This window comes from Rana temporaria, chromosome 2, assembly GCF_905171775.1.
Source record: "Rana temporaria chromosome 2, aRanTem1.1, whole genome shotgun sequence".
Classification (NCBI taxonomy): Eukaryota; Metazoa; Chordata; class Amphibia; order Anura; family Ranidae; genus Rana; species Rana temporaria.
This window is the reverse complement of record NC_053490.1, coordinates 174,374,185-174,383,638: the sequence shown is the minus strand read 5'-3', so window position 1 is coordinate 174,383,638 and position 9,454 is coordinate 174,374,185. Positions and strand designations below refer to the sequence as shown.

Sequence of the window (9,454 nt, the reverse complement as noted above, 5' to 3'; positions counted from 1 at the left end):
TCCTCCACATCCTCAGGTTGGGGAGACATACAGAAATACAGAGATTAAACTGTTTACCCCATCCTCCAGATAGTTTATGAACAAGTTAAATAGGATTGGTCCCAGCACAAAACCCTGTGGGACCCCACGACCCACCTCTGACAATTCACCATTTATCACCACCCTCTGAACTTGCCCTTGTAGCCAGGTTCAAATTTATGTACTCACCCTATGGTCCATGCTAATGGACCTTATTTTGTACAGTAAATTTTTATGGGGAACTATGTCAAATGCTTTTGCAAGATCCAGATACTCCACTCCACGTCTAATAAATGTGCCCTTTTAAAGTTAAGTGTTTTTATATTTCCAGTATGTGCTTGTTGTTTACAGTTTACATTACATTAAATCATTTTATGGCCAATGCTACCCAGATGTTCTTTTATGTAGACATCAGTAAGTTAGCTCCATGAGGTTTGAGATTACCAGGTCCAGCAGAACATTATTTCTAGTTGGGGCATCTATAAAATTGTCTTTTGATAGACTTATGAATTTCTGGCCTTTTACTGTTCTAGCAGTGCCATTACTCCAGTCAATTTCAGTGTAGTTAAAAGCTCCCATTATTACTGCTATTTCAGCCTTTGCAGCATTTTCTATTTGTTCAAGGAGCTAATGAGTCTCCACCTCCTTATTTACACGGAGTGACCTATAACAAATTCCAAAAACAAACATTGAAGTATGTTTGCAAGTATGTTTGCAACCCATATGCATCTCCACCCATAATGCCTCAGAACCATCATACTCTTAGCAATAATTAAGGTACTTTTTCACACTCACTTTGAGATCACTTCTCAAATAGAGACAGACACCACCACCTTTTCATTTTACCCTGTCTTTCTGAAAGAGAGTATAGCCAGAAATTTTAATAGTCCAATCATGTGAAGAATGAAACCAAGATTTTGCAGTTTTGCATATTTTATTTACATAATTTTTTTGTACAAATAGTACTGTAATTACCAACAGTTGTTTGACATCTGGAAATCTCCTGACTGGTTACCATAGAACTCTCCCCATCTTCCCCCATTCCACCCTCCACTATTGGCTGACCCGTGTAGACTTGTCTGCCCCATTATATTCAAATTCTCCCCTCAATCTCCCCCTCAGTCTAAGTTAAAATAGTCCCCCGGCCTTTCCATTAACCTCTCCCCCCGCACAGCAAACCTGTGATCACACGCAAAGGCGAACACGTACGTAAGTCCAGCATACTTATGTAAAAGGTGATTGCACCACAAATGAGGTAGCGTCACAAACATCAGAGTGAGAGAAATAGATTTAGCCCCAGATCTCACGTGTAACTTTTACCTGGTAACCTGTAAAGGATTTTAAAACATCTCTTATGGAAATTTTTAGGTACCGTAGTTTGGCGCCATTCCATGGGGGTAGCAATTTTAAAGCTTAACATGTTAAGTATCTATTTACTCAACATAATATAATATTATAATATTAAAAACAAGTGTATTATATTGTGTCATTTTCTAGCAAATTAAAAAATCATGATATTTATGTGCATATGAGAAGTGGAGTAGTTAAGAAATAAATGTATTTGCTTTTAAGTTTCTTTCACAGTTGCAAGCAAAAAAATCATCTAATATTGACCTTTAATGTCAAATCTTGATGCATTAGATACATTTGAAAAGTGTTTCTGGATATGTTTCTGATTTGTATTGGTAAACTGCTATAGAATGTACCTCAGAATTAATGAATTTTAAGAATTCTATATAAATCATATTTTGGTAATGGAAACTAATTACTGCATGAACATCAAAAATTCAAAATAAGTAGGCAAAAATGTTAAATTATACAAAAAAGCTGGATATTTCAAGCTATGAGTTTAAACAATAACATTGCCATGCAATGGATTATTGCAGAGGGAATAAACTTCACCTCTTTTCCACTTGAATGACTTTTTGATTTTAAGCTTTTCCTGAACAAATCAGTACTTTTTTTTAGTTTGACAAGTAACATGCACACATTAAAAAGTCACAAGCTAAAAGGCCTGAATGTCACAGAAGCAGTATTTTTGAAATCACTGATCACTGACACGTTATGCACTGGTGGAAAAAGTCATGCTCTTTAAATGATATACGATAATAAATCATGTTCAATTGTTGAATATTTTACGCTTGAGATGGAAAAAAAGAACCCACAAATGCAATATTATTCAACATTTGACTAAACAAAAGACTAAAACAAGAAAATGTTTACTTTACACTTTGTAACTGCAACCACATGTGTGCTTACAGTAGGTGTCATACAAAATAGGTAAGAAAGATTTACCTAGGTTGTATATCCACAGCTGTCATGTTATTGAAAAAAAAAGGTGAGAGGTGGGACATAAATGAAGATCAGAATAGATAGAACATGTGTGGCATGTTATAATTTCTCTTGATGCTTGTCTTCAGCTGCTTTTACTTATGTAGGGGAGGCCAAAATTGAATGTTTTTATTTTGGCAACATTTTAGTAAAACAAGCATTGCAAATTTTTTTTTAGCAAAAATCAATGGAAAATGCACAGTTAAAAAAAATATTTCTGGGTATACACTAGTAGAATTTTGCTCAGATTTTTTATTTTAAAAACGTTTGTTCCATTTTTTAATCATCAATGAGGTCAAATTGACATTGGTTCCCTGTCTACATTTCCTGGGTGCGGCTGCTGTACAACCAGCCGCAGGCGGCGATACGGACATTTGGCTCGTTGTCGGCGGGCTTTGCACTGAGGAGGGGGACGCGGCAGGGTTGTCCCCTGTCCCCCCTCCTCTTTGCCCTGGCTATTGAGCCGCTGGCCATTAGTATCAGGGCTAACCCTCGCATCACCGGTTTTTGTTATGGCGACATGCAGGAAAAGGTGATGTTGTATGCTGACGACACGCTTCTTCTGCTGGGAGACACGGACTCCTCCCTTAGAGAGGCTATGATGGCAATCACAGAGTTTGGAAAATTCTCTGGCCTGCTCATAAACTGGGCAAAGTCAGCATTGCTTTTGTTGGACGGTGATGACACACAAGTAATTAACTCTGTCTGCCCCATATCCATTACTTCATCCTTTAAATATCTAGGGGTACAGATAACGGCTCGGCCACGAGATTTCATACATCTAAATATCTCCCCCCTGTTGCTGCGGTTTAGGGACAAAGTTAAAACTTGGAAGGCCCTGCTTCTGTCGGTTGCTGGGAGGGTGAATCTTATCAAGATGATACTCATGCCGCAACTATTATACTTTCTCCACAACACCCCCATGGTCATCCCCCTGAAAGTTTTCCATACAGTGAACAGTATTTTTCGGGGTCTCATCTGGAAGGATAAGAATCCTAGGATTAAGTTGGAACACCTGCAGAGACCTAAAGATAGCGGGGGATTGGCGTTGCCAAACCCCTGGCTATACTACTTGGCGGCTCAGATGCAGCAGCTGGTTGGCATGTTTCGGCCGACGGTGCGGTCCTCGGCTCAGAGGCTTATGGAGCACACCGTGGGCGGAGGTCCGATCCCTGAGGCGTTGGAGGCGCAGGCATTTGCTAGACCGCACAAGAAGCTCCCCACATTTAGTCTGATTCAGAAGATATGGAATAAGGTTAAATATGTCCAAAACGCAGAGGGTTACACGAAGTACAGTCCTATATGGCAAAATGACACGTACACTGAACTGGCTAAACTGCAGTCCGGTGCCAGGTGGAAACATTATGGGATTACACACCTTACCCACATATTCCGTAACGGGGTACTTCGCACGTTTCCGGAATTGCGGGAGGCGTTTGGCCTGCCACAGTCCATGCACTTCTCATACATACAGTTGAGACACGCAGTGGCGGCACAGGGTCGCTCCTCTGAGTGGTGCCTGTCGCCGACCCCTGCTTTTGAACCTCTGGGGGATGCTGGGACGTCTAAGGGCTTTATCTCCCAATGCTATGCCAACCTGTTACAATATGTGATGAAGCAGCATCCCCTGAAGATACGGGAAAGGTGGGAAGCAGATGCAGGGGACTTGGACGGTGAACAATGGGAGGAAATTTTTCAGGCAGTAGGCAAGTGCTCACTGAATGTCTCACAGAGGCTCACGCAACTGTACATTTTGTTACGAACCTATTATACCCCTCACAGACTCCATAGAATGAATCCACAGCTCGACCCTACCTGCACCAGGTGCAAGAGAGACCATGGAGATCTGATACATATGCTGTGGAGATGCCCAAAGCTCCACACGTATTGGGCGGGAGTCGTGAGTACCATCAATTCAGCATTTGGAGTGTCTCTTCCGCAGGACCCGAGGGCTTGTCTCTTGGGGGCTCTGGAGGAGTACGAATGGGAGGAGGCGGACAGGGAGGCGGTGCAAAGGGTCTTGTTCCAAGCTAGGAAGCTTATTATGGTTCACTGGAGGGCCGAGGCTCCTCCGACTCTAGCTGAATGGATCAATAACATTGGGATAGTGCTGAGGATGGAGAAGGTGATATATCAACACAGGGGTAATGCCCAAAAATTTGAGAAGTTATGGGCAAAGTGGCTGGATGTGCCGGGTCTGGCCCCTGTGGACCTGGTGATGGACAGGCTTCTGGGCGTCAATATTGGGTGAGGTGGGCATTGAGCTAATTTTCGGGAGGGAAATGTTTGATTTGCTGGGGGGGGGAGGGTTACCTCCTGTTCATAGATGTATTGTGAGTAGTGGTTATCTCATTGCAGCTCTTTATCTTACCCCGCAATGTTAAGGGGACCTTGCATACCTTGTACCTCTGTAAACTAAATAAAATTTTGTTGGATTAAAAAAAAACAAATTGACATTGGTTTTAAAAAAAAGCCACAAAAAGTGTACAGTTGGTGCACAATATGTAAGACAGGGTAAAAGGGAAAACAAGGTTCACCAGACTAAGTACAGTATATTGGAAACAATTTATTCAAAACAAAGCCAAATGGCTACTCACACAACATCGGTGAGAAACAAGCATATGTAGTACGGGTGTCCGTGGTCTCTATAAGGTCACTATGAGGTCCAGAGCTGTATCCAGAGGGGTGTCCCAGCAGGCTGCAGCAGATGGCTCAGCAGGGTGATGAACAGGGCCAGCCTGGTTCCTGCTTGTCAGCGTTGCTCGTTTGTCACTGATGTTGTGTGAGTTTAGCACTGTTTAGAATATGTTTTTTCCAATATACTGCACTTCCTCTGGCACACCTTGTTTTCCTTTTTACCCTGTCTTCCAGAGTTTGCTTCTAATCCCAAGGGAGCTGCCGCTGGTGCTTATTATCAACCCTCATAATCATTTACTGGGACTTGTTGCTCACCAATTACCTGCTTATATTTTAATAATTACCATATTGATTTTACATCCATCTTTTTTGTAATTATTTATGCATGTTCTGATCCTTGCGCCATCTTTCCTTTTCCCTAATATGTAAGAAGCCATGCAGTGACACTGATACCTGCTTGTTAAACTTTGCGAAAAAGTGCTTAGAAGACCTGATAATCAAGATAAACTCCTATACATCTATCCCACAGATGTTCTGCAGAAGAAAATCAATCCTGAGTCTTCTAAAGTGGTAGCAGATCTAGCAATTACTTAAGTAAACACTGGGTGCCTGACCACCTCAAGGCTCACTGTAATGGCTGGAAAGGAAAGAAACTACCAACAGAAACCCCTTTTTTTTGTTGAAAAGCCCATGGTGTGTGAAACACACCCAAAAACTTCACCCGGTGCCAAAGAAATGTGCACACACATAAAGAGTGAAACACAAAAACGTGCAACGGGTGCTTCGTCTATCATCCATAAAAAAGGACCTGACCCTGATCCCTGGGGCGTTAGGCTCCAGAAGGGGACTGAGGTACTTCACATGGTCCGTGCAGCCGAAGCCAGACGGACCCCATTCTTTGGAGGGTCTGCCAAAACAGAACCCACCCAAGTACTAGGTAGGGCTCCCCCGAAGGGAGACCCCATGAGAGCAGGCGAACTAAGCCAGAAGGCCATGTCCACCTACTCCCAAGACGTTCAGGGCAGGCCCGAGGACCTACACCCTACTAATCACACTGTGACAAAATGTGACACCAAACAAAAAAATTCAAAAAAGTGACAAACAAGGGATAAATAAAAAGAAAGTGGGGGAGAAGGAAGATGTGGGAGAGTGAAAAGTGACCATCGTGCAATACAATGGCCGACCCTCCGGCCAGGAAACAAAAATTCCTCTGGTCCCAGCCAAAAGGCCCGGCCCTAGAGACAGGTGTAAAATTGTGATATTGAAGTGAACATGGTGCCAAAAAGCAAAAGTGCTGAAGAACACTAGTGCAAGTATGGCAACCCTGAACTGCCACTCCAGGGGCACATTCACCATAAGCTTTTCTCAAAACCCTGACCAACAGCCCGGACAGTTACAGCCCCCTTCCCTACCAGGAAGGAACGAGAGCTCCGGAAGCTCAGGGAGAGAGCCTGCTCAGGACTTCAAGCTCCCCCCGTCACCTCTTTCGCTCCCTACCTAATTATACCCGGGAGGTACTAGCCACATTATGACTCCCCTTAACAGTAGGGTGAGGTCGATGTTCCCTCTCGAGAAACTGGCAAGGTTAGGAACTGCATCAAATCCAGGCCAGAAGGCCAGGGACCCGACCCTTCAACTTGGACCGCATGATTCTCCGTCCAAATCAGAAGGCTTCCACCTCCACGCCAGCAGGTTTTGCATCTGCCATCGCCATCCCTTTCCACCTTGCCGTGTACTAGGGACGGTTAGCATAGTGCCACCTCCTGGCAACTGATAAGAACAGATACTACACTTGATCTTAGCCAAAAGGCCGACAAGCGAGCAATTAGCAATAATTACGCCTCAGTTTAACCTCATTGGCTACGATACTGCTACTGCGAAAACCAACAGAAACCTCTGCTACACTTGTGAGTCAAACCTCCTGGTGACTAGCACCTGGAGCCCATGATAACTATCCAGCATCAGCTGATACCCACAGTTCTTACACTTGTGGCAGGCCAGATTCTCATGTCTGTGGTAGGCAACCAGAGAGTGTGAACTATTTTACATAACTCAGGGCAGCTAATAAAGATAACAGAAATTCAAACCTCCACTTGAGGGTCCTCAATGGACTTCTAATGCTGCCCAGTCATAAATGGCCAGGTAGTAAATAGTCCAGTTGAAGTACAGGAATAAACATTAGCAATGCTATTTTTCTTCTATACTGACCTACATTTGAACTGCTCATAGTTTAAGTTTATGCAATCTCAATAATTCTTACTGTAATGGAATCACTAAAATCGAAAAGTAGCTATATGAATATTTGGGAACATACTAATCAGTTGGATACTAAACATATTTCACAATGTCCTGAAGGCTAAAAAGGCACATTATCATATTTGGTATCCAACAAATCATAATTTCATTCTGCTAAATATTATTTTGGTTGTTGGATTGGGAATCCTTCCAGATGCAAATGTATGTGTATTTAGGATAGTTAGCATTAAGGGTGTGTCTGCTAAGCATTATAGAATACTGCCTGACATCTCCATAACACTCCTCAGATCCTTCGGGTGGAATTGACTATACAACACCCTCTCCATGGACAAGAAAATATGGCTGCATTTGCAGCTCTGAGCTCTCATTCTTTACCATTTGAATATCCTTACTAATACAGTGAGTCTGGATAAGAGGATCAATTACTCTTCCAAATAAGACTGGGTTTATTCTGCAAGCCACTGAACCAAATAGCAGACATAAAACCATGTTTAGGGCTCATTTAAATGGGTGATCCTTGGTGATTACAGTGGTTACATTTGAAAAGGAATTCTTAACAATCCTGTTTGCCAAGGGATGGCATTTCTGTCTATTCTCAGACTGGCTACAGTTAATTGCCCAATTTGTATGTGTCCATAGTACCAATGTGTCCAAAGAGCTGCCTCTGAATGCAGCAGTCTACCCATCCCAGATCATTCACCCCAATGAGCCCTTAACAACCTGTTACTTATCTTTTCTGCAATTTTTTGGGATTTAAACAGATTTTATTTTTGGAGTTATCTGTATATACCTCACTAATCCTGCTTCCTTATTGTTATTGTTATGTTGTGATTTTGTTACTTTCTTTCTATTTTTGAATCTTTCAACAAATGTTTACTATGCTTCCATGTACCATATGTAATTTCCAGATAACCTTCTATTAAAGCTGGTGGTTATGGTCAGATTTCATCTAACAGTGGGAGTGACTTAAAGGGGTTGTAAAGGTTTGTTTTTTATTTTCTAAATAGGTTCCTTTAAGCTAGTGCAAAAGGTAGGAAAAGGTAAGTGAACCAACAATGCACTAGCTTAAAGGAACCTATTTAGAAAATAAAAAAACAAACCTTTACAACCCCTTTAAAGAGGGCTGTTTAAATATGACCAGAGCCTAGTCACTATATACAATGCATGCATATGCCATAGAGCTTGTACCCAAAAAAAAACTCCCAATTACTGTGCCACAATTGACAGTCCCACAGACACACATAAACCTCAGGACAAAAGATCATTTGGGGAAAAAAAAATCAATTACATTTGCTTTCTGCACTCAAAAATATATTACTTTTTGCCTACATCTTCAATAGGTTTTCCAGTTCTAGTCACCAATCTTTATAAAGGATGTGCTGGAACTGGACAGAATACAGAGAAAGGCAATAAAGCTAATAAGGGGGCTGTTATGAGGAACAACTACAAACATTAAACATATTCTGAAAAAAAAATTGTAAATCTGTACTATGGGAAAAACAACTAAAGCAGCAACTATCCTGTATGACATAAATCACAGTAAAGCGTACATATAAGAAATTAAAGTTGCGCTTGAGGTTTCTTAATAATAGAAGATTGTCATCAAACACCGTAAGTGAAGAGTCCACCACCGATTAGTAAGGCTTTTTCTTACCGACTCCAAGTGATCCCCTGTTACAGAGGATCAGACAGCGCGTTTGGTTTACACCCAGCTTGGGTCTTTCCCTCAGAGTAACCATACACCTGTCCAGGGGGCGCCACTCACTCTCTCACAAGGATCGGTTGATCGTTTGTTATAGAAAACATAAAGCTCCATATAGCGTAAAACCTTTTTAAATAGTTTATTTAAAATCAAGTATTGCACTTACATGTCAATCGTATCATAAAAACCTTAAGTCTGGTGTGCCGGCTGGTGCACAACCAGAGCAAACACGTCCTTCTGGGACACGAGGGGATAGGTGACGTCAGCGAGTCGCTCTGCCCTATGCATTTTGTCAGAGTTGACGTCATCCAGGGAGAAGCTGCGTCACCTCTCTAAAACACAACTCAGTTCAAGGTCTGCATAAGACAAACACAAATATTCATCCAGAACATCTCAGTTTATAGATACTGTGCATACCCAATATGTGCCCCATAATTGACAAAAACAGAAGGCACATAATGTGCCCCATGATTGTCAAAAACAGAAGGCACATAAGTGCCCAATATTGAT

The 9,454-nt window shown here is 41.9% G+C and overlaps 1 pseudogene; it reads right to left on the bottom strand.

The window, feature by feature from the left end:
• Window positions 1-6,725: 6,725 nt before the first annotated feature.
• On the bottom strand, window positions 6,726-6,808 carry LOC120930016 (annotated as a pseudogene).
• Window positions 6,809-9,454: the final 2,646 nt, after the last annotated feature.